The sequence below is a fragment of the Prionailurus bengalensis genome, chromosome D4 (assembly GCF_016509475.1).
Source record: "Prionailurus bengalensis isolate Pbe53 chromosome D4, Fcat_Pben_1.1_paternal_pri, whole genome shotgun sequence".
Classification (NCBI taxonomy): domain Eukaryota; kingdom Metazoa; phylum Chordata; class Mammalia; order Carnivora; family Felidae; genus Prionailurus; species Prionailurus bengalensis.
This window is the reverse complement of record NC_057359.1, coordinates 19,545,682-19,568,958: the sequence shown is the minus strand read 5'-3', so window position 1 is coordinate 19,568,958 and position 23,277 is coordinate 19,545,682. Positions and strand designations below refer to the sequence as shown.

General features: G+C 43.3%; 1 protein-coding gene across 2 annotated transcripts in view; it reads left to right on the top strand.

Moving 5' to 3' along the window:
• The window catches only part of LOC122474691 (guanine nucleotide-binding protein G(q) subunit alpha), a 319,763-nt gene that overhangs the window by 25,438 nt on the left and 271,048 nt on the right, over window positions 1-23,277 (top strand). The window lies entirely within an intron of this gene.

The following is a 23,277-nucleotide window of genomic DNA, read 5'->3' as shown; positions in this document are numbered from 1 at the left end:
AGTAGTCTGATTAGAATTAGAATGTGTTGCAACCCTGAGCAGGGAGGAGTTAACACAGCAGGTCTGACCGCTCTTCTTAGAAAGGTCGGCTTGCAGGATTTGCCATTGGCGGGTGGCTGGGAACTTGGGTTTCTAGAGAGTTCCTACCACTGTCAGAACTGATGAGAGTGCCTCATGGCACCTAAACCTGCTTTCCTTTTGGGAGTCTGGAATTTCGGCAGGTGCTAGGCAGACTGCCTACTTGACTGACCCCCGATAAAAATCCCGGACTTGGAGACTCAGGTGGCTTCCTTGGAAGACAGCGTTTCGCATGTGTTGTCACAGCTTGTTGCTGGGAGAATTAAGTGCATCCTGTGGGACTCCACCGGGAAAGGTCCCTCGGAAGCCTATGCCTGGCTTCTTCCAGACTCTCCCCATCAGCCTCTTCCCGTTGCAGATTTTGCTTTGTTGTAATAATCACAGCCTTGAGGACAACTGTATGCTGAGTCCTAGGAGGCTACCAGGTGAACCATTGAACCTAGGAGTGGTCCCGGGATCCCTGACTCAGACCCCATCATCAGATTCTAAAGCTCTCAATCTGGTTCATGTGTAGTGCTCTGGGCCTGGGTATTCACACTGCAGCCTGGCCTGGCACCAGAGGCTGCCCTGGGTGCGAGAGGAGCCAGGATGGTGTTCAGGTGAGTTCCTTGAAAGCACCAAGTCACTATCCAGATAAATGCATAGTGACGGCATTAGCATTTTTCTTCTGTAATACGTCTTGGTCATTGCTGGGAGCCAGACGTTATTCTGTCTGCATAGAGTGCTCTGTTATTTATCCTTCAGCTGGTCATAGGCCTCTTCCTCCAGACAGGACCGCAAACCCCCGCTTCCCCAACATGCTGAGCTCACAGGAGTGATGGACAATGGGGGATAGTGGGGACACGAACTCCCCATGCTCCTTACACCTTTCACATTGCTCTCAGGTGACTTTTCTTACACTGTATTGATTATGACTGTCATCTGTTCAGATCATTAATTTCTTCCCATTAGTTGTAAAATAAGGGCCAGATACCTTCATGTGTCAGTCAAGGTCATCTGATTCCACCCTTCCTTTCTAGCCTTATTTCTTACTGCTCACCTTCAAGCATAGGACACCCTGGCTAAACCCAATTCTTGGGCATTAAGCCTTTTCCTTCCTTTTTCCATCTTCACATCTTCATTGCTGTCCTCCCTTCCACCCCTCCCCCCAACCTTTATCCCCTCTACCTGCCAGCTGCTTCCCTGCCCGCCCCTCCCCCCCGCCCCGACCCAACATCTCTGCCTGTGCAAAGCTACCTCTTCCTGAACAGCTCTGATCTCTGTATTAGTTGGAATGTCTGAATGCCTGGGATGTTTTATATTTGTCACATGTCTGTTTATTAGGTCTGTGCAGGAAGCATTGATGGGAGAGTGGAGACGTGAGACAGGTCAGGGAAGGCAGCCGATAAATGTGCATTATGAAACCAGCTGCCATGGTGGACAGTCAGAGCTCAAGCCTGGGGAGAAGCTGTCGTTCATGGTGTCCTTTCTCACATTGAAAGGAAATGTGAGACTTTGTCTTGGCCCTCAATTAATCATTTAGGTGGGGATGAAAGATAGTCAATATGAAAATGATAGGAATCCATTTGTAAGTGTTCAGGGCTGTCCAGTGATACTTGGATATCTGATCACCCCCCCCCCCCCCCCCCCCCACTCAGCCTTGATTTCATATATTTCCTCTTGTTGCCAGATTGTACAAGTTAGGAGTGCAGATTCCTCATTGAAAAGGTATGATCTTGTAGATATTGGAATTTATATCTAAAGGCATGATTGTACGCTGGCACAATTACGGAATATCACAGAGAAAGTATAGTATCCTAGCTCATCCTTGAGAAGTAGGTCTGTGTCGAAAGGACTATAAGGAGATCAGGGACATCACAGCCATTGTTTGCCTCCATACCCAATGTCTGGTTTGGTGTTCAACTGGGTCCTAAAGTTACAGAAGATACCTCTGTCTTCCAGTAAAAGCAGCAACTAAATCAAGATTCTTGATTTTTTTTTTTTTTTTTTTTTTGGTATGTCTTTCTTGTGTTCCTCTGTTGAGTTCTTCTCTTTGGGTCCATAAACGTTTTAAATATTCATTTCATAATCCTGTCCACCTTGGTCCTTCCCTGGCTTTCCCAAACGGTGCAATCTCTTTCTGTAGATCCTTTCTGTGGGGTGGCTTAGAGCAAGGAATAAGTGATAAAGTTGTTTCTCAATTAGACTGTCATTTGGGGGGGGGGGGAGGAAACATGTTTTCCTTGGATTCATTCTGATCACCTACTGAATAGTCTTGTGTGGAAGACTTGACTGCTCAAGTAAAAAGAATTCAAAGAAAAAAGTGAAAATCCCTGAAAAATAGTATCAGGTTCTCCCATATTGACGAATCCTTGTCTTCTGACTACCTATACAACCCTTCTGCGTTTTGATGCCCTTCCACTTGTGTGATTTCATTTGAAACAGAAAAGATTGTGATGGGAGTAAACATACACAGTCCCCATCGTGAGTGGCCCGGAGAGGTTATGTGACCTGGTGGAGTAGAGTCCTCCAAGGTAGTCCTACAACTTACAAGTATTATAGCACCGGTGAAGTTTTTAGGCCTCACAGCCCCAGCTTCTTTATTTTTAATCTAAGGATCTTGTGGGACAGGACAGTCTATGGGTTGTCCTGAAGAGTAGAGAAGATGGCGAAGACAAGCACATGAGCGCATCTTAGCGAATGTTTCTTTTTCTTCGCCTCTCAGTTTCCAGTTAATAGAAGCCAGGACTAGAGGAAAACGTGGGCCTTTCAACTCAATACATGGCTTCTTTTTTTTTTTTTTTTTTTTTTTTTAAATTTTTTTTTTTTCAACGTTTATTTATTTTTGGGACAGAGAGAGACAGAGCATGAACGGGGGAGGGGCAGAGAGAGAGGGAGACACAGAATCAGAAACAGGCTCCAGGCTCTGAGCCATCAGCCCAGAGCGCGACGCGGGGCTCGAACTCACGGACGCGAGATCGTGACCTGGCTGAAGTCGGACGCTTAACCGACTGCGCCACCCAGGCGCCCCATTACATGGCTTCTTGAAAACAAACCAAAAAAAGTACAAATGGGCATGACAATTCAAAATAACACTTTTTATAATTTCACTGGCTGATACTGCCTCATGATTATCGATAGCTGTTCTGCTTACTGAGTGCATTCTAATAATCCACTGTGTGGGAATATTTGTTTCTTGACCAAACTCAAGACCCTTAGTGCCTTATTTTATAGAAATAATTGTAGAGAAATAAATGTCTTTGTTTAGTCTCTTTATTTCTTTACTGTATTCTGACAGAATTAGATGATTGCTACTCAGTTAATCACAACGTTAGGGGGGCATGATTTGTTTTTTTGTTTTTAACCCTGTGTTTATTCTGATTGGTTGGTGTATCTGTTTTGACCGGTTGGTACATTCGTTCTGATTGGTTACTGTGTCTGTTCTGATTGGTTGGTGTGTCTGATCCAGTTGTTAGGTGTATACTGTTTGGTTGTTAGATATTTTGAATCTCACTGGGGATTACATGCTCTTAAACGTTTTCTCTTTGTAGGGTTTTAGGATGTGTCTTTTAAGAGGGAAGGTTATTTTAGTAAATTCTACCAAATTAAAAGATGAATAGTTAAGAATAAGCTAGTTTCCTGTTTATGACTCTTTCTGAGCAAGCATTCATAGTTATTGTCTAAAATAATCTTAAGTGAATGCTAATGGGACTATGTATTATCAGTCCCACACTGGAAGGCTAATTATCCGTCTGTAATCTTAGCAAATTATTATGCTTGTTGGTGTAATCCATGTCAGCGAGGTGACACATTGTAATTATGTATTCATTTTCACTTACTCTTTGTCTTCTACATGTATCATCAAACAGGCTTCTTTTATTACAGTTACGGTTATTCTAGTGGCAACCACCTTCACTTGAAATGACACGAAAACCTTCCCTTATCTCTGAGCCACATGGTCTTTCTTGAGACGTAAATGTGATAGAGCATCTGCTGCACAATCTTTTCTAATGATCTGTGTATAGAGACCTTAAAACTGCTTTGGTTTCTGTGTCTGAACTGTTGGAGCGTTAGATTTACCCGTGGACTGATGCCTTTCTGTGAATTCCACTGCCATAAATATGTGGGCCTATTTTTTATTGCTCTACATTAGATTTTTCCCTATGGATGATCCCATAGTGTTCAGTCGAGGAAAACAAATGAATTGTTAATGCTACTCCCTTTTGACCGCTCTCAATTGTAATTTAAGGTGGTATATCAGATTTTGGTTACTAATAGTTTCTGTTTTCTAATATTTGAACCTTTGTTAGACGTTTTTCTCAAATAAAAGTGTCTTGTTCTACTCGTAAGAGCAAATTTATTTGTTAATGTGTGCAGTGAGTACTTTCTAAGCATATTAATTTACTCTTAAGTTATAATCTAAAACTGATGAGGGATCAATCTGTTTTGGCTTCAGTAAGACTAGATGCTCATTTATTAAGTGTTACGTCCTACTAGGGCCTTAATAACATTATTTTGTTTTCCAAGTAGGGAACTAACTCACTCACGGGACCTTGTTCTTTCATTATTCATATTGACTTCAGATTTTCCATATTTGGTGATTTTTGGTAGGGTAGCATATGAAATTTGATTTTAGAGTTGGCTTGGAGCTTCAATAATAATAAATTGTTTCTTTGTTACTCCTTTTCATCTGTGTATCCTCAGCTCTTAGCATACACTAGGCCCAGAATACACAAAAAATACTTGTTGAAATAAATAGCTCCCCAAAGTTTTGCTCATGTCTTTCTTTTGTTCAGTCACCTGGCAAGAAAATGAGGTCTGTACGCTGATTTTGTCTTCAGAAGCCTGATTCCTTCGTTCTTGTGCAGATTGGCATTATGTAATCTTTCTACTATTGGAGAACATTTTCTGTGACAGCAGACTCTTCTGGGTGAATGAATTTCTCTATCAGCTGTTGAAATACTGAGTTTGTGTTTAGAAAAATGCAGAAGGCTTTGTCTGCCAAGCCTAAAGAGGTTGTTTAGCAGAAGAGAGGGGAGGTATTGAAATCAGAAAAATTTGCTCTCTATTGATGACCCCCATGCTGGTCATAACTTCCCAGTTGGAGTAAATTCTTTTGTTAGATGATTGGAATTGAATCTGTAGGCCAAAATTATTTGCTTGCTGATTCTGTTTGCGTTTTAGAAGGATAATTCTAAACTTCTGCAGTTACCCTACCCGTGCTGCAGATCGATGGCTCTCCATTGCAAATTCATCTTTCTCGTCAAGCCTTACTGCAGTGGTTCTTAAATACAGTTAGTAAGCACTTACGTTTTTGATTTCTTACAGCACAAAGTAATCCTGACACTTTTATTTGAGAGTGGTTCAACGAACCTTAAGACTTTATGTGGTGTTTTCTTTTTGTTTGTATATGTTGATGTAGCGGAGGGTGATTTCTAAGTAACTATGTAATCCGAGAATCTGAAGACATTTCCATAAAGGTAGTGGGGTGTGTGTGTGTGTGTGTGATAACTAGATTCAAATCCAGTGCTCCAGGCACTTGTGACAGGGAACTGGTTACAGTGACGGTCCAGACGTGGAAAGTAAAGGAAATGAGGAGAACAGGGATACTGTTGCCACTTTTTTCTTGGATAGGAACCAGAGTATAGGTTTGCTGAGAATCACCAAGTGATACTCGGCGTCAGGCACTGGTTTAGGCAGTTGTTGTTGGGGGTATTTCATAGAAACCAGATCTTCACTTCAAATCTGTTTTGAAAGCAGATATGGTGTAAATCATTTTAAAAACGCTGCAGTCAGAAAAGGCAGCTTGAGCCACGCCGGTGCCGTTTTTCTTCATTTGGCGGCTGGTCCTGCGAGGGAACTGTGAGTGTGTTCTCGTTATCAGTTAGTGGGAACGCCTGAGGCGGCCTTCAACAGGAAGCCGAGTGGCTTGACCCTGCCCTTCCTGCTTAGTAAGTGGCCACTAGCTCTGCTTACACGGGCCTTGGAGGGAGGGCTGGGTGTTCCGGCTGCTGGCTGTGTGTGTGCGTGCGTGCGTGTGTGTGCGTGCGTGTGTCCAGTGTCCGTGTATACGAGCGAGAGAGGGAGACGCAGAGAGATGGACCGTTGGGTCCTGTAGGCCGTGGTGAATGCCTTCAGTTAAGGCAATGGTGCACGTCTTCCCCGCAGCTGCTTCCTGGGCACAGGTCCCTGCTGTGGCGCATCCTCTTCCTAAGGAAGTCACTGACCATATTGACTCGTAGTGCAGGGACAGTTTGACAGGAGCCTCTTTCAACTCCCCTTTTGAGAGCTCGGCCCTTGGGGAGGAGATGCGGGGACGCCCGGGGATCGCTCCTGCGCGCAGGGCGCTGGGCACAAATGGCGTGGCGCGCCTGCAGCGGGAATCTGGGGGCCCGGGTGAGGGAATCTGGGGCCCGGGTGAGGACGTGGGCCGCCGCAGCCTGCCTTGCACCCTTCTCAGTCAGCTCGTGCATCTGTTGCTTCGGCAGAGCTGTCTCCTGCCTGAGACCTTCACACGGGGAACCAGGCTGGCGCGGCTCTTGACCACGAGGCGGGGGGTGGGTGGGGGGTGGGTGGGGGGAGGTCTGTTACCTGGTGAGAGGAGGCCAGCCAGGCCTGGTGGGGACCGAGCACGGGGAGGGGGCTGCGAAGGCAAGGGGTGGCCCAGAGACAGACAGATCAGTGCAGCAGGAAACTGGAGCTGGAGGAGCCCTCAGGAGTCTCTGGAGATGAGAGAGGCGGAAGTGGGCATCTCAGCTGAAAGTGGGAGGGGAGCCCACACCCTTTCAGGTGGCGTTTTAAGGAAGAGAGTAACTGCAAAATACGGGGCCCTGGTGGGGGAACCCAGACGGGTTCCCTCCATGTGACTCTTAGCTGGTGGCAGGAAAGCTCATAAACCATCTGTTAGGATGGACGGAGCCCGGTGGCTACAGGTGTGGGCACCAGCATCACCTGGCCAGGACTCGAATGCTGACTCCGGGTACTTGTTGTCTGCATGATAAAGGGCAAAAGTCACTTTATCTTTCCAAAGCTCTCACTTGGCTCGTCTGTGAAATGGATAATCACAGTGATTGTTGTCAAGAGTAAATGAGAGACTATGTGTTAAATATTTTGTATGGAGCCCAGTGGTAGTAAATAAATACTCACTAAAAGTTAGCTGGTGTCATTGTTGGATGTGTGTCTGACTTATGTCGGTGGAAGGAAAGAACAATTAATGATTGTAAAAAGAACACATCTTATTTCTTATTTAATGAGATCAGAACAAAGCATATCCTTCAGACTGGATTCTTTTTGTGAAATAAAGGGTTACAAAATTAAGTTTTATGCAAAGGAAAGGCATCTTAAAATCTGTTATTTTAGGGGCGCCTGGGTGGCTCAGTCGGTTGAGCGTCCGGCTTTGGCTCAGGTCATGATCTCACGGTTTGTTAGTTCGAGCCCCACATTGGGCTCTGTGCTGACAGCTCAGAGCCTGGAGCCTGCTTCGAATTCTGTGTCTCGCTCTCTCTCTCACTGTCCCTCCCCTGCTTATGCTCTGTCTCAAAAATAAGTAAAACATTGAAAAAAATTTTTTTAAATCTGTTATTTTATTATTTTTATTTAAATGATCTCTACACCCAATGTGGGGCTTGAACCCATGACTCTGAGATCAAGAGTCGCATGGGCTACCAACTGAGCCAGGTAGGCACTCCTTAAAATTTTGATTTAAAAAAAAAAACTTTTTTAATGTTTATTTTTCGGAGAGAGAGAGAGAGAGAGAGAGATACAGAGAGATACAGAGACAGGGCATGAGTGGGGAGGGGCCAGAGAGAGAGAGAGAGAGAGAGAGAGACAGATACAAAGACAGGGCATGAGTGGGGAGGGGCCAGAGAGAGCAGGCTCTGAAGCAGGCTCTAGGCTCTGAGCTGTCAGCACAGAGCCCGACATGGGGTTTGAACCCACAAACTACGAGATCATGACCTGAGCCAGAGTCAGACACTTAACCCACTGAACCACTCAGGTGACCCTGATTTATTTTTTTTGACTGCTGTCTATGTCTGGGTACAAAGGATTTCAGTGACAATGTTTGTGCCTGTTGTCATGTTTGCAGTGAAAATCGGTACATTTTTCCATTATCAAAAAATAGAATAAAATAAAGCCCCAAACCAACATACGTTCAGGTTAATTCAAGAAACGTTGGTGGGAATTGGTCCTGGGAACAGCAGAGTATTTTTTAGTACGTGTTGAAGAGCTCTTGTGTCCTGACCCTGCCTGGGTCCTTACTGCACTCCTCCAAAGGGTGCCGTTTTATGTGGCATTGTGACCGTGTGCCTGTGGACAGGGAAATGTTTAGATAGGGTGATGCTTCCTTTATAAATAAGGAATTCTTTAGTCTACCTTCTGTCTGCAAAGAGTACTCACATAGATTCCTTAGTTTTTTACTCCTAAGGAATTAAATTTATCAAACCACATATTTTACAAATGAAGACAAATTCTTGTCATCTTATGAAACCAAAGTCTAATGAAAATCAAGAAATGAAGATTCCGGGGGCACCTGATGACTCAGTCGGTTAAGCGACCGACTCTTGGTTTCAGCTCGGGTCATGATCTCTTGGTTCATGAGTTAGAGCCCCGCATGGGGTTGTGCACTGACAGTGCAATGAATGCTTGGGATCTCTCTCTCCCTTTCTCTCTCTCTGCCCCTCCCCTGCTTGCTCTCTCTGTCTCTCTCAAAATAAATAAATAAGCTTAAAAAATTAAAAAGAAAAAGAAGTGAAGATTCTGTATGGCTTGACAAGTTTCAGTCTTCATACAGAAGGTTGTGTCAATGATACCGTTAAGCCTCTACTCTCCGACTTTAACTTTAGACCCTGAACCTTCCCCCACCTTCATTTCCCACCTCAGTTGTGCTCTCCCTGGTCACATTAATATTGCTTTGAATGATGAAAGTGAGGGAGAAGAAGAATAACACAGTGGTTAAGAGCGTGGCCTGTGGAGCCTGAGAACCAGAGTTTGCATCTGGATCTGCCACTTAATAGCTGGACCGTCTTGGAGAGGCTACACGTCTTCTCGATCTCACGTCCTACGTGTATTTCAGCTGTGAATGGGGTGTTAATAGTACTTTCTCATCTGTACTGCCTTTGCTGTGAGGATTAAGTCATGAGTTTGCAAGTGTAGGGTACTTAAATTTGTCACATGGCAAAGCACTATGTATCCATTAACTGTAATTTTAGAGCATTGTGATAGAGTCCTATGAGCTGCTGTGGCAAACATGCCTCGTACCAGTGACTTAATTTAGTAGAAGATTGTTTCTCATTATTTGAAGTCTAACATGAGGTTTTTTGGTTTTTTTTTTTTTTTTTTTTTGGACTGGTGGGGACCTATCAAACCAGGTGGCACTTGTTCTCAATAAAAATATTCACATGTTAGAATATGTACCCTAAAAGAGGAGATCTTTGAGCTGAACCCAGCGTTAGTCATATATGGTCCGTATTTAGACCCAGCCCCAAGAAGCTGCTGATAAAGATATGCCATGGGACTACTTTGGATTTTTCAGGTCAGAGTTTTTAAAAAGTCCTGCAGGAGGGAAGTTGATGATTTGGAAAGGGGCAGGGGGTAAAAGTAAGCTGAAATAGAGGAAAGCAAAGAAGTAGTTCAGTCTAGATGAAAGAAAATTGTGGTCCATGTTGAGGGCAGGGAGGAAGGGGACTTTGGGTTTGGAATGTTGTTAGTGATTGAGATGTGTCGTAAGCGGGTCTGGAAGCAGAAGCTTCTCACAGTGAAATCAGTACGGTTGCACATCACCAAATAGGTGAATCTGAAGTGATAGCAGCCCATTAGGAAGGGTGGATGAAATGTTCCACACAATTCTGAAGGGATAGTAACAGATTCATAGACATCTCATCATAAAGAGAAAGCAAGCAGAGTAATAAGGCTGATTAAGTCATTAGAGAGTATTAATGTGTTTCTGGCATCCAGAAATAACTACAGATATGCCTTGTCTACAACAAACTTCGCGTATTTGAAGTAACAGGACTTCGCTAGGGAAAATTAAAATATTTCCCCACTTCCTGAGGATTTTCCCCCAGTTTTTGTTTTCAGACCTCACTAGCTTAAAGTATTATTTTATGAACTGCCTTGAATTTGACATAAATCATTGCAAAATGATACTTTACAGCTAAACTAGTCTTGAAATATTTTTTTTCCCGTTGACAATATTTCAAATAATACTATGAAAGGGAATACTTTATAATAAATTATAAATTTATCTGGACTTTTCCTCATTAGGTCAATACATACGTAAATCAAGTGTGTTGATATTCCTTTGTTATTTGCTTAGTTTTGCTTATAGTGAAGACAAATCTGGAATATCTGATATAGTCTACTTATATATCAGCCGTTAGATAGATTTTCTGACAACTAATTTAAAAAATTGGGTATCAAAGCATATTTCTCCATGAGAAGGCAAACCATAAATTTTGTGGTTTAGACTTGTAGGGCATATTTAGAGCTAAATTAAGTTGACTTGCATTGAATTTAAGAGCTTCCAATGCAAATGAAGTCACCATGCATTTTATATGAGGTTGCCATTAAGATAGTCAGATATTCAAACTAACAGTATTGGAATGTGCTTTATAGATTAGGGATGTTTTAATATTATAGTAGGGAAATAATAAAAATTAATTCCACCTAAAATCTACCTTTTCTCTTTTGTTTCAGATCTCCTAGCTTTTGAAAAGTTATAGAAACAAAATAAATTGTTTCCATACCTTCTGTTGGGGTTACACGGATTAAGAATTTTCCATCTTAGGGGCGCCTGGGTGGCTCAGTCGGTTAAGCATCCGACTTCGGCTCAGGTCATGTCTCACGGTTTGTGAGTTTGAGCCCTGCATGGGGCTCTGTGCTGACAGCTCGGAGCCTGGAGCCTACTTTGGATTCTGTGTCTCCTTCTATCTCTGCCCCTCCCCCACTTGTGCTCTGTCACTCTCTGTCTCTCAAAAATACATAAATGTAAAAAAAAAATTAAAAAAAAAGAATTTTCCATCTTCATTTTTTAGGAATTGTTCTTCTACTTCTGGGCCTTTTGCCAGATCATTGTCCTCTGTCACTCAAAAGTCCAAGAGGCTTAAAAAAAAAAAATCACAAAATATATTTCCGTGTTTCTAATTCTTTGTTTTCAGAATAAAACTCAGTCCTATAAAGCAAGATACATAGCATTTGGTGACCTTAGTCCTTCCAATCAATCATTGACTCAGGTGTGTGTGACGTAAATGCCAGAAGCCCAATGGGAAACATTCACGTTCTCGTGGAAATGAAAGCAATTGACTTGTCAGTTTTAAGTGTTTCTTGCATGGTTCAACTTTGCAGAGTTATCAAAAGAGGAAAAAAATGAAGAGAGGCAAACCAAGAGGGAATGGAATTCTGAAAGGAGCTAAGAAGGTAATGGGTAGGATGGTGAAGACAAGAGGATGGAGTGTTGAAAAGTTGATTCTCACAGCAGTTCCGTCTTGTGCTGCTTGTTGCCCTGCTGGTCCCCATCAAGACTGTACTATTATTACAACATGTCTGACTTGAAGCCTTTGCTGGCGTTTGAGGCCGTTTCCATTCCACAGTGGTTTCCTACCTTGAATATATTCTTTCTGCTATGGTGAGAAATAGCACTGACAGAAAAAGGGTAAAACGGAAACGTGTATCTCTTGAAGTGATCGATTTACTGTGGTGAGCCTCCTAAGTCACCAGAGCATCCCAGCACCATTGACAAGCACCTGCTTTACCGCGAAGGGTTCTCCGACTGAGCAAGGGCTATGCCAGCTGCAAGGGCTGGACAGCCATATGTCAACTATAAATGGCAAATATTCTCAAACGAGTGGAGAAGCAAAAAGTCTTTGTTTTACTTTGTGCAGACTCTATAGTGGAGATTGAAAGCAGTTTCTATCGCTTGAGTGTATAAGTTGCCTTGAAATCCGAAATTAACAGGACTCTATCAAATACATGTCGAAGGAAATTCATTTGGCATTGAGATAACTGACTCCAGTAGAGATTGGCTTTTGTACATATAAAAAAAGGTCAACATGGAGGTATGTGAGGAATGCTTTCTTAGGTCATGTGTGTCTAAGAAAGCAAGCAAATAAACATCTTCTCTTTGTGTGCTGAAAGGCCGGAAGCACCGTCTGTTGGCATACCACAACTACTCTCAACTTCTGTGAGTCCATTTTTCAGGACCTCTGTCATCTAGAAAACTGGCTAGGCAAAGGTTTTGGATTCCAACTCCTTTTTATACTTAGACTGCTGGCTCCAAAGACAGAACTTGTGATAATGTTAGGTTTACACACGTGTGTGCTTGTCTGTGTGTGCTCACAACCCCCCGTGAGTTTCTTCAGATGCTCAGGGAAAAGTGTGGAAAGCCTGATGCCTTTGGGAAGGACTCAGGGAAAAGCTCAAAAGAAACTCATTTTCCACAGAAATCCTATAAACCCGTGAGGCCCTGAATACCTCCAGAATAAAAGCACAACTCAGAGTTTGCAGGAAATCTTTCCAACCTTCTAGTTATCAAAATACCATGAACATATGTGGGCACAGAGTTTTCATTAGCTTTTGTAAATAACCAAACCGGAATACGTGTAAGTTTCATATAACTAGAGGCATGGTTTAGGAAAAACTCAGACTTTACTCAAGTCATTTATGAGATTTAAAAAATGATTTTCAGAAGGGAATGTACATTACACTTAGGATAAAAAGAAGTGAGGGGAAAAAGGGCATCTCTTTGTGTTTTTTTTTTGTACAAATGTGATGTCCTGTATCAAAACATTTTCAGCAGTAGTACTGGATGAAAAGAAAATTAGTAGTAATGTATTAAAACAATGTTTTAGCAAGCTGTCGGTAGCAGAAACACCCGATTCTAATTGGCTTCAGCAAGGAGGAAATTAATTCTTTCACGTAACCAGTGGTCCAGAGGTAGAGAAGGCTCCAGATGTCCCAGTGCAGTGCTCTGGTTCTCAGTGGCTCCTGCTTCTGTGAGATTCTTTTTGTTTTACGCTCGTAGCAGCACCAGCCACACTTTCCAACTCCTTATCCGGACGTAGCAAAAACAGAGACGGAAAGGTCTCTTTCTTCGGGCGTTTTCCTTTTTGGGAGCGAGGCACACTTCCCCAGTGTCCCTCCAACACATAGCCACCACCAGTATCAATATTCAATCCTGTTTTGAGTCTGAGAGTCAGACCTGCCTCCGGGGTCGGCTCACTTGACGGGGAACCAGACCTTGGACATAGTGATCGTCTCATTCAGGATTCACACGTGAACTGAGAGCAAGGTCACCCACCATCCCTTGAAGTATGTGACGGGACGGACACACTAGCTTTGCTAGCAAGGGTTAAGGGGGAGTGGGTGTTGAGTAGGCAACCAGAGGTATCTGGTACATGATGGAACATGATGGAAAAGACTGAATTCTTAAAAACACGATAAAATGTGTCTATCAAATGAAACCTTTGGTTTTCTAGGTTACTTTAAAAATTAATATTTTTGTAGGTAGTTATTTTTGTAAAGAGAAGATACGTTTTGCGAAAAAATAAGAATTTATCTTGAAAAATATCCTGAATAGAGCAATTACAGCATTTGGCACTGGGTTGGGGTTGAACATCATTTTATCTTTTTCACCAAGAGTGAGGGAGTTGGAAGTCCGTAGCTGAAACTCATCTTTGATCTGTTTGGGACAGCTGTTGGCTTCCATGCTAAATCTCATGAAGTAATGTCCAGATGAAATACGAGTATTTAGACTTGAATCAGCTTTCAAAAAAGTCACTCGTATTGTACTTGAAAGAGGGTTTGGCAGTGAGATTAGTGAGAAAGATACTGTTGTGTCTTCACAGAATCTTGCAATGTGTGGATTTTTGACAAAACTTTGGGGTCTCCCATCATTGTCACTAGAATGATAATGGCAACACCTCTCCCTTATTCATTACCTGCATGTTCTGCCAGGCCCCATGCCCAATGAGTGGTATGTTCATCCTTTTTTAAAAAAATGTTTCCTTATTTTGAGAGACAGAGAGAGCAGGGGAGGGGCAGAGAGAGAAGGAGAGAGAGAATTCCAAGCAGAGCACAGACCCCAACGTTGGGCTCGATCCCCCGAACCGTGAGATCATGACCTGAGCTGAAATCAAGAGTTGGATGCTTAACTGACTGAGGTGCACCCCCCACTTTTTTTTTTAATTAAAAAATTTTTTTAATGTTTATTTTTGAGAGAGAGAGAGAGAGAGAGAGAGAGAGAGAGAGAGAGAGAGAGACAGAGTGCGAGCTGGGGAGGGGCATAGAGAGAGGGAGAAACAGAATCTGAAGCAGGCTCCAGGCTCTGAGCTGTCAGCACAGAGCCTGACGCAGGGCTGGAATTTACGAACCGCGAGATCATGACCTGAGCCAAGTCTGATGCTTAACTGACCTAGCCGCCCAGGTGCCCCCATTTTTCTAAAGGAGGAAACCTACCTGGCCCATGCTCCCATCCTACAAGGGTGGCAGGTGGGCATGGAAACCAGGACTGTCCAATCTTGACGCCCGTGTTTCCAATATATCATCTTCCTTCAAAAGAAGAAACATGAATAAGGAGTGATTCTGGCCTCTGTTGATGGAAAAGTGCTTAATCCAGTCCCTGGGCAGATGAATCACATGCTCCAGCATGCCTTTTGGTTGCAGTGTGGAACACAAACTCTACTATTTGCAGTGTGGCAGGTGTTAAAGGAAGTTCCCTTTCCCTGTCTCCCTCCCTCCCAGTTAATTCTTCTCACTGCAGTTGGTTATCCTGTTCAAGCAAAATGCCGCTTTATTACTGCTCTGCTGAGAGCCATCTGGGGGCTTCCTATGGGAGTAGAAGCTAAACTTGTAGGGGATGTACTTGTCTACCTTCTCTGTCCCTGCCTCCCTCCCCTCCATTCCCTGACACTGTCACCTTTTACTCTTCTCTTTCTCCACCCTGCTCCCCGTTCCATCCCGCTTACTGTTCCTCGAACCCCTCAGTGCTTCCTTTCCATTTTCAGGACTTCGCCTTTGAGGTATGTCCATCCCCGACTGCTCCCCCAGCAGAACCAGCCTGGTGCGTTCCCTGTTCATTTACGGGCCTGGTGTTTGTCTCCACCTACTAGAAGCTCCGTGAGAGGTTTTATCTGGTTTTGTGTATTGCTAGACCCCATGTGCCGGAATGGGACCCAACACGATGGCTTAGTAAATACTGTTGGCCAGATGATTGAGTGAGTGATTCGTCCACAGACCACGGCCCTGGCTGTGGACCCCGAGGGAGTTTGACAGGAACACAGCATTGCTTACTTGGCAGACCTCCTAAATTTAGATGCCTCTGTCAGGTGAGGGATGTTCAGCCCTTCCCTATCACCTGGGGTGAATCACAATTTTGTGGTTTTGTTCCGCATCTTATAGTCTGACATTCCTCAAAACGTGGAAGCTAGATGTAATTCTTAACTGTGAGAAAACTTTTCCAGTCTGGCTTCAAGCATTGCAGAAGTCTTGAAGGCAGTCACCCAGAAGCTTCCATGTGTCGATGACCATGCAGACCCAGAGAAACACTCCAGATAATATTGACCCTTATGTAGTTTTTGCATGGTGCTGCTCGTAGATGATAAGCCCAGTGAAGGCGGAGCTTCATATCGAATTGATACTGTTTCTGCTCCCCCAGCAGCATGATGGCCGACCAAGAAGAGAAAACTAAGTCAGACTAACCAGCCACAAAGAACACGGGTAGAACAGGTGAGTCGCATTTCCAGATGAAAGATGCATAAGGCAATGGTAGTAACCAGCTTTGACAGATTGAACCTTCGCACCTTTGCACCCTGAGTGGCGTCTGTCGCTTAGACAATATTTCTGGGGTGCCTGGCCGGCTCGGTTCATAGAGCGTGCAACTCTTGATCTTTGGGTTGTAAGTTCGAGCCCCATGTTGGGTTCTGTGGAGTTTACTTAAAAGAATAAATCAAATCTTAAAATTTCTTTGACCACGTGCCAGATACTGCGTTAAGAGCTAGGCATATAGTGATAGAAAACAGAGTATCCTCATGAATCTTGCAAGCAAGTAGGAGAAACAGACATTTAACCAGGACACACGTAAATAAATGAAAACCCATGATCAAAACTCTGAGGAGAAAGAAAAAAAAGTAGGCAGTGGGTGAGGGAGTCATGCTGGAACAGGCCAGGGGGGACCTCTTATAGAAACTCAAGGCATGACCTTTGAGTAGGTGTGAGAGTCCTGCTTTAAGGAGATTGTTTCGTGGCTTTCATTAGCAGTAGTCACAGGGAGCCTCGGAGGTCAAATCTGGATCTCTGTAAGAGGGTCCACAACATTGGGAAGTTTAATAAGATGCAGAGGTTCTAGAAAGAGAATGGCAGTTTATATCAGGCAAGCAGTGTTGCTTAGGGCAACAGGGTTCTGTTGCATGGAGTGTGTGTGTGTGTGTGTGTGCAAATAGCACGTGTGACCAGGATATTGAGGCAGCAGCTATGGGACGAGGGGAAGGAGTGGCGGCGGCTGTAATCCACACGGTGGAAGAATAAGCAAATACTGATGCGGGATGTACTGCAATGCTAGGAAATTCCGGGAGATAGCCACTGCAGTAGAGGTGGTTTATACTTTTTGGTCTCCGTGTTTCAAATCGTAAGGCTGTGTCAAGTCAGACTGTTAGAGGAAAACACAAAAATAGAAAAAAAAAAAGTCTTCATGCCGTATCAACAAGATCAAAGTTGGTTTAAATTTGCATTGAATGATGGCGGTTTTTAAAAATTCGCTGGCGCTAATCTAGCAACACCCGGTTGCTTATAATGTTTTTGCACTGTTAATCCCTTGTACCTGTTAATAGCATGTAATGAGTGGCATACAGCTCGTCTTTAGTCTGTGGAATATGGGTTCTGCAAAGATGACTGCTCACAATTAATTGCTTCAGCTTCTTCCATCATCTCAAGTGATAACGGGTTTCTATAGGAGGAAAACCGAACAAACCCAGACCTCCGCAGACTCTTTTGAAAACCATTTTAGAGCAACTAGTTTATGTCCACACCATAGAATTGCCATTTCTTTGCCATGATGTCCGGGTGTCAGGACCCACAAATGGTAGCCGACTTGATGTCGAATTCTCTGCCTTCTCCCCTGAGCTCTCAGATGCCTGAATCCAGCCAGGCGTGAGGATCCTTCCATTATTGACTCAGAAGCTTGGTCCCTTTGTCGGCTTCCGTGGTCAGTCAGGCCGTTTTTCTCCCTGGCTCTGCTCAGGGTGTAGAAGGAAGCCCTGCATCATAGCCCCTGCATTCCTGAGATGCATCTGTTAAAACCGCAGTTCCCCCGAGAAGGCTGCCGCACGTAACACTCCAGGATCCGCATGGGGTTAGCGCTGCGGCTCAGTTCCTACAGGTCCTGGGGACGCCGTAATTATCATGACTTCATCCCACACATTTGAACGTTATTGTGATAAGTCTGTGATGGCAGAGAGCTTCAGAAGCTTAAACAAATCTACTTCAGGGCTCTAGCCTATACTTACAAATATTACCTAAAAGGTTACTCATAGCTAGCTTTTTTTTTTTTCTTCTTCAAATTTTGACCCAATTTCTTTTCAGAATAGACTAGCAATTTACCTGTCTGTTCTCCATGGGCCAACTTTTAGGGATGTGATGTTGTGTGAAGGGAGTTTTTTTCATGATGTTGAAAAAAAGATATTTTAAGACAGTAAAGCATATTGATTTGTAGATTCCTTTTTTTAATGTTTATTTTTGAGAGAGAGAGAGAGAGAGAGAGAGAGAATATGAGTGGGGGAGGGGCGGAGAGAGAGGGAGACACAGAATCCAAAGCAGACTCCAGGCTCAGAGCTGTCAGCACAGAGCCCGAGTCGGGGCTCAAACTCATGAACAGTGAGATCATGGCCTGAGCCAAAGTTGGAACCTTAACCGACTGAGCCACCCAGGCTCCCCGGCAGAAGTGTTCTAAAGAAAATAAAAATGTAATGAATTTATCCTTTTCAGAATCTTATATGTTCCAAGGACTTGGCTAACGATTTCATCAGTAAGGCTCTTCATAACAGTTATACGGGTAATTGACCTGAGGTTCGACAACTTCCTGGCCGTGCCCTGCTTGGATACCTGACCACTTGTTGTTTTTCTATTTGCATTAAGGCAGTGACCAAGATGATTTTTGAGGGGAGGGAGATATTCCTTGGAAGACAGGATAAAAGGTTAGTCTTTAGTATTTCTGGTATCCCCCCCACTGCTGAGCACAGTGACCCATGTGCTGCGGATCCCAGTCAAGCCTGCTGTCCCCGACATTAAGTTCAGACTGTGACTTCCCAGGGAAGAATCTCCCTAAGAGAGTGGGTCAGAGTGGAAGGTCCCTTGAGTCACCAAAATCTTCTGTTGATGATAGCAAAGCCAAGACCAGACGTGCCAGTGATGATTTTACGTGCATCGGTCACTAACACATTTGCTGGGTTTCCATAAAATGCGAGAAAGTGATCACAGACCGACTGCTCATAAATCCGCCAAACCCCCTACAGGCAGAGGGCCTTGAGAGAAAGAAGCTAAGGGCACAGCTGCCAACTGAGGAGTGAGGCAAATAGCTCTTTGAAGAGGCCCAAGGCCACACCATTCTCCCAGGGTCCCCTGGAGAAGTGAGGGGTGAGGCTGGCTGGCTGTGTGAGGAGACATCTCCCAGCAGGCTGAGAACGGAAGGGTTGTGGACATGCCCGAGGCTACCCACAGAGGAGTTTGGAAGTGAATAAATAGTCACACCTGCACATTCCCTTAGAAGATTTTTCACAGCTTGAACTGGCTACTAAAAGGTAGGCACCCCCCTTTTAAAGAAAGTTTAAAAAAAACAAGGATGCAGTTGCTTTCGGTGAGAGTATGCTTGCTGTTGATGTTCAGCTCTCTATAAATGTATATTAAGTAAATGTTACTACCATATGTGAGTATGGTAGTGAGTATGTGAATATTCTATTAGCTGTTAAGTTAAATTAGCTGTTAAGTTAAAACCAAAATGCCTGTCCCTATGTAGAAGGTGTGGAAAGAAACACAGTTTCTTTGGTATTTGGTCCTTCAGTATGGCAGAGTGCAGAGTTGAAATATTTGAAGAGTTCAGGCATTGGTATATTATGCAGGTACCAGTTGGAGGTCCACATACGTCTTTTCTTTATGACGCTTCTCCAAAAAACGTTTCTCTTGTTAACACTTAGATTTGGTTTTGGGTTTTGGTGTTTTAGACCAAACACTGGATTTAGGTAAAGGATTCATTAATGAGAATGCATTTTTCACTACTGCCCAATGAATATTTGATGGCATTTTTGTTGCCTTGAAATGGTAAGATGCTGTAAATACCTCTGAACAAGCTTTTCAAGAAGTTCATATTACTTCTCAGAAAAGCTGATGTTCGCTTAACCATGATGATAAGGCAGGGCTGTAGTCTCCCTCCTCCTCTTGGGTATATCGGTCTCTTATATTCAGCCAACTCCATGAAAAGGTGTAGAATTTCCCATGAGGTTTCTTTTTTTTTTTTTTTTTTAATTTTTTTTTTTCAACGTTTATTTATTTTTGGGACAGAGAGAGACAGAGCATGAACGGGGGAGGGGCAGAGAGAGAGGGAGACACAGAATCGGAAACAGGCTCCAGGCTCCGAGCCATCAGCCCAGAGCCCGACGCGGGGCTCGAACTCACGGACTGCGAGATCGTGACCTGGCCGAAGTCGGACGCTTAACCGACTGCGCCACCCAGGCGCCCCTCCCATGAAGTTTCAGGAGCCCATAATGTTATTACCATAATTGATCGGTCTTTAACCTACCCACTTCTCAAATAAGAAGATTCACTTTTTATTTTTTCTTTTTGCCAACACCTGCAGTCAGATGGTTCCCTGTTTTGTTTTTTTGTTTTTTTTTAATAGTGTGTGTCAGAAGTGGCTCCTTATAAAGACTGACTAGGATCATTTCCTTTTCATAAAGCTTTCTGAGAATAGTGATACTGCTTTGCTAAAAATGTCTCTTCTGCCGAAGAAACTTTCCCTAAGCACGCAAACACGATGAGTGTGTGTGAAATGTGGCCAGTAACGGTAGCCATACTTGGCAGGGGCAAGTGACAGGAGTGAACAGCAGGTTTGTGCATTGTCGGCCTGGGAGGGTTTAGATGTGGCCCAGCCTCCAGGTGGGAACCTGAACCGCATCCCAAGAGACGTGCCTACCTCAGGAGGCTAAACACAGAAACACTCTCCTCAAACCTAGCGAGTCAGTTAATTAACTGGATTTATAATTCCATAATTGAGACTCACTCTTATGGATGGTTAGGCAGTTAACTAGCCGTATGGAAGTGATGTGGAATTCTAATCAAGGTGGAACTGAATAGCAGGGTAGAAACTCGGCAGGTCCGTGGCTTCTGTGCTGTGGGAAAAAGGGATCTGGACCAAGGATGAATACCTGGTTAATAAGGTCTTGAGAAGTGCCTGATAGCTCTTTCTTTAAGACTAGGGATGCAAGATAGAACTATGAAATACGAGAAAAATGAGGTTTAAATTGAGATTGGCAAAAGGGGTATTTTATTTTTATTTAAAAAAATGTTTATTTCTTTATTTTGAGAGAGATGGAGAGAGTGCAAGTGGGAGAGGAGCAGACAGAGAGGGAGAGAGAGAATCCCCAGCAGCCTCCATGCTCAGCACGGAGCCTGATGCGGGGCTTGATCCCGTGACCCTGAGATCATGACCTGAGCTGAAATCAAGAGTCAGATACTTACCCGGGTGAGCCACCCAGGCACCCGGGGATAACACCACATCAGCCCACTGGACTTTTACTTGGTCTCTAAAACAGAACATATAAGCTGGGAGTGCATGAGCAGCTATGAACTGACTTGGGTCACGGTAAATGTGATTTTTGTCCCTCTACATTTACACCTGCCTCAGTCTGCTTTGGGGTCCTGTAGCTGTCCCTGCCCCCTGCCATCAAGGCTCCCCGGCTGTGCTGTTTGGCAGGATTGGATTTTGTCAGTTGCCTCCCACAAAGGAAATGCTCAGGAGGCATATGTTGCAGCGCCTTTCCGAAATAGTTGAAGATGTCACCTTCATAAACAAAAGGACTGGATTTATTTTCTTTCTCCCTTCCCTTCTTTTGATGATCAAAAGACAGAACATTTTAAGTACTCCCCATTCCCCCCCCCACCCCCTTCTTGACTGATGGGAAGAAATACTGTTACATGGCAGAATATTGGCAGTGAGTAGAAATACAAAGCAGGTTTAACATTAACCTTATGGAGGAACAGTGCAAGACCAGTGGAATGATGAAAGAAAAGGCTTACTAATAATATTACATACTAGTATAATTAAATAAATATGGAAAATTTCGTGCATTTAGATGGTGGTCTAGATCCTAACACTTAACCACTCACTTTCAAACAGAAGCTATTTTTGTAAGCACGTAGGAGTCTAGTAATATTTTTTGGCTAGAAATCATTTAAAGTTTACATCACTGTATAGCATGGATTAAGCAGGTGCAAGGAAATTGAAGAAGAGAATGTTTAGATTTCAGAAAGTGAATTCCATGTAACTGTGAGAGGTGGAGCTTGGATTAGTGCCACAGTTTTGTGGAAGACGCTTTAGTGACACCGTGTTTCTGTGCCTGATTCTTATACACACACACACACACACACACACACAGGTACAACATGTGGGAGTATTCATTGTCCAGAATTCTAGAATTCATAATTTTGCAACCAGATATGAATTCTAGAATTCATAATTTTGCAACAGTGATTCATGCAAAATCTTTTTCTTTTTTTTAAACCATATATTTGAATAAATTGTGAATTATGGATTTTTTTTCTTTTTTACTAGCAAAGTGGTATCTTTTGGAATGACTTCTTAATTGTCCATGGTAAGGTTTATATCTTGCTGGTCAAAACATCTTAACATACTAAGGTCAGGTTCAGAACTATAATCAAAGAAGGTACTTAAAAAATTTTTTTTTCCAGGGAGTCTGATTATAAAAGAATTTTGTAGTACCATTACCCGTAACCAAATTTTTGTCTAGTATTGTATGTCTTGTCTTCATTTTGTACATTTCTTTTAGTTTTGTGATTAGATTCTTAGTAATATCTGCCTGCCACTCCCCCTTTCTTTCCCTTCCTAGGATCTGAATAAATACAGCTTGATGCATGGTCTTCATTTATTGTAGCTAATTAGAGAGATACTTGATCCTGGACATGTAAGGTCTGGTGTTATCAAGCACTGATTTATAAGCTACAGGGACTGTCCTTTGTTGATGTTATACACACCATCTCAGTACCCCTGCAAAAGAAGTGGTGTTACGTCTGTTTACAGATCAGGAAATAGGTTCGGAGAGCTTCAGGGACTCCTCCAAAGTGTCAGGTCAGGCCGTAAGAAACATAGTTGATCCAGGATTTAAACTCAGCTGTGTCATACCCCCACACCATGGTTCTTTTTACTGTGCTACATTGCTTTTCCTGTAACTTTTGCCTGTTTCAGAAATTAATTTATCTCCTGGAACAAGCAATTTTTTCTCTCTGCTAGGTGTTGTGACCTGTTTTCTGTTTCATAAGATTTGCCAAGGACATAATTTAAGACAGTCTATGTTTTAAATTTTTCAATATGTTGTTGGTGTTTTGTTTTGAGCAAATAAACAGTAACAACAATCAGATAGTCCAGAAGCTAAATCACTGAGCCAGACTTCACACAGGAGAAACAAAGAGCTGGTAGCCATGCCAAGTGAGTTATCTCTTGCGCCAGGTGCCAGTCCTTCCCTCGGGCATACGCCTTGGAGCCTTTGGGCCTCAGGAGTGTTTGTTATTGGCTTAATTATTTAGCTCAATAACTGTTCCCTTGTGCTTTCACAGTTGTACACTTCTGTATTGGAAAGGGATAAATATCTGATTGTGGTGAGGCCGTGCGAATGTAGTTTTGGTGAAAAAGAAAGTGGATAATAAAGTAATCGTTGCATATGTTTTTTTTAAATACGCGGAAATGAGGAGCGCCTGGGTGGCTCAGTCACTTAAGCCTCCGACTCTTGATTTCGCCTCAGGTCATGATCTTCCAGTTTGTGAGTTCCAGCCCCGAGTGGGGCTCTGTGCTGACTGCCCAGAGTCTTCTTGGGCTTCTCTTCCCCTCTCTATCTGCCCCTCCCCTGTTCACACACTACGTCTCTCTCAAAATTAAATAAATAAACTCAAAAAAAAAAAGTGAAAATAAAAGCAACCTAAGGTGTGATATTATATAATTTTGAGCAT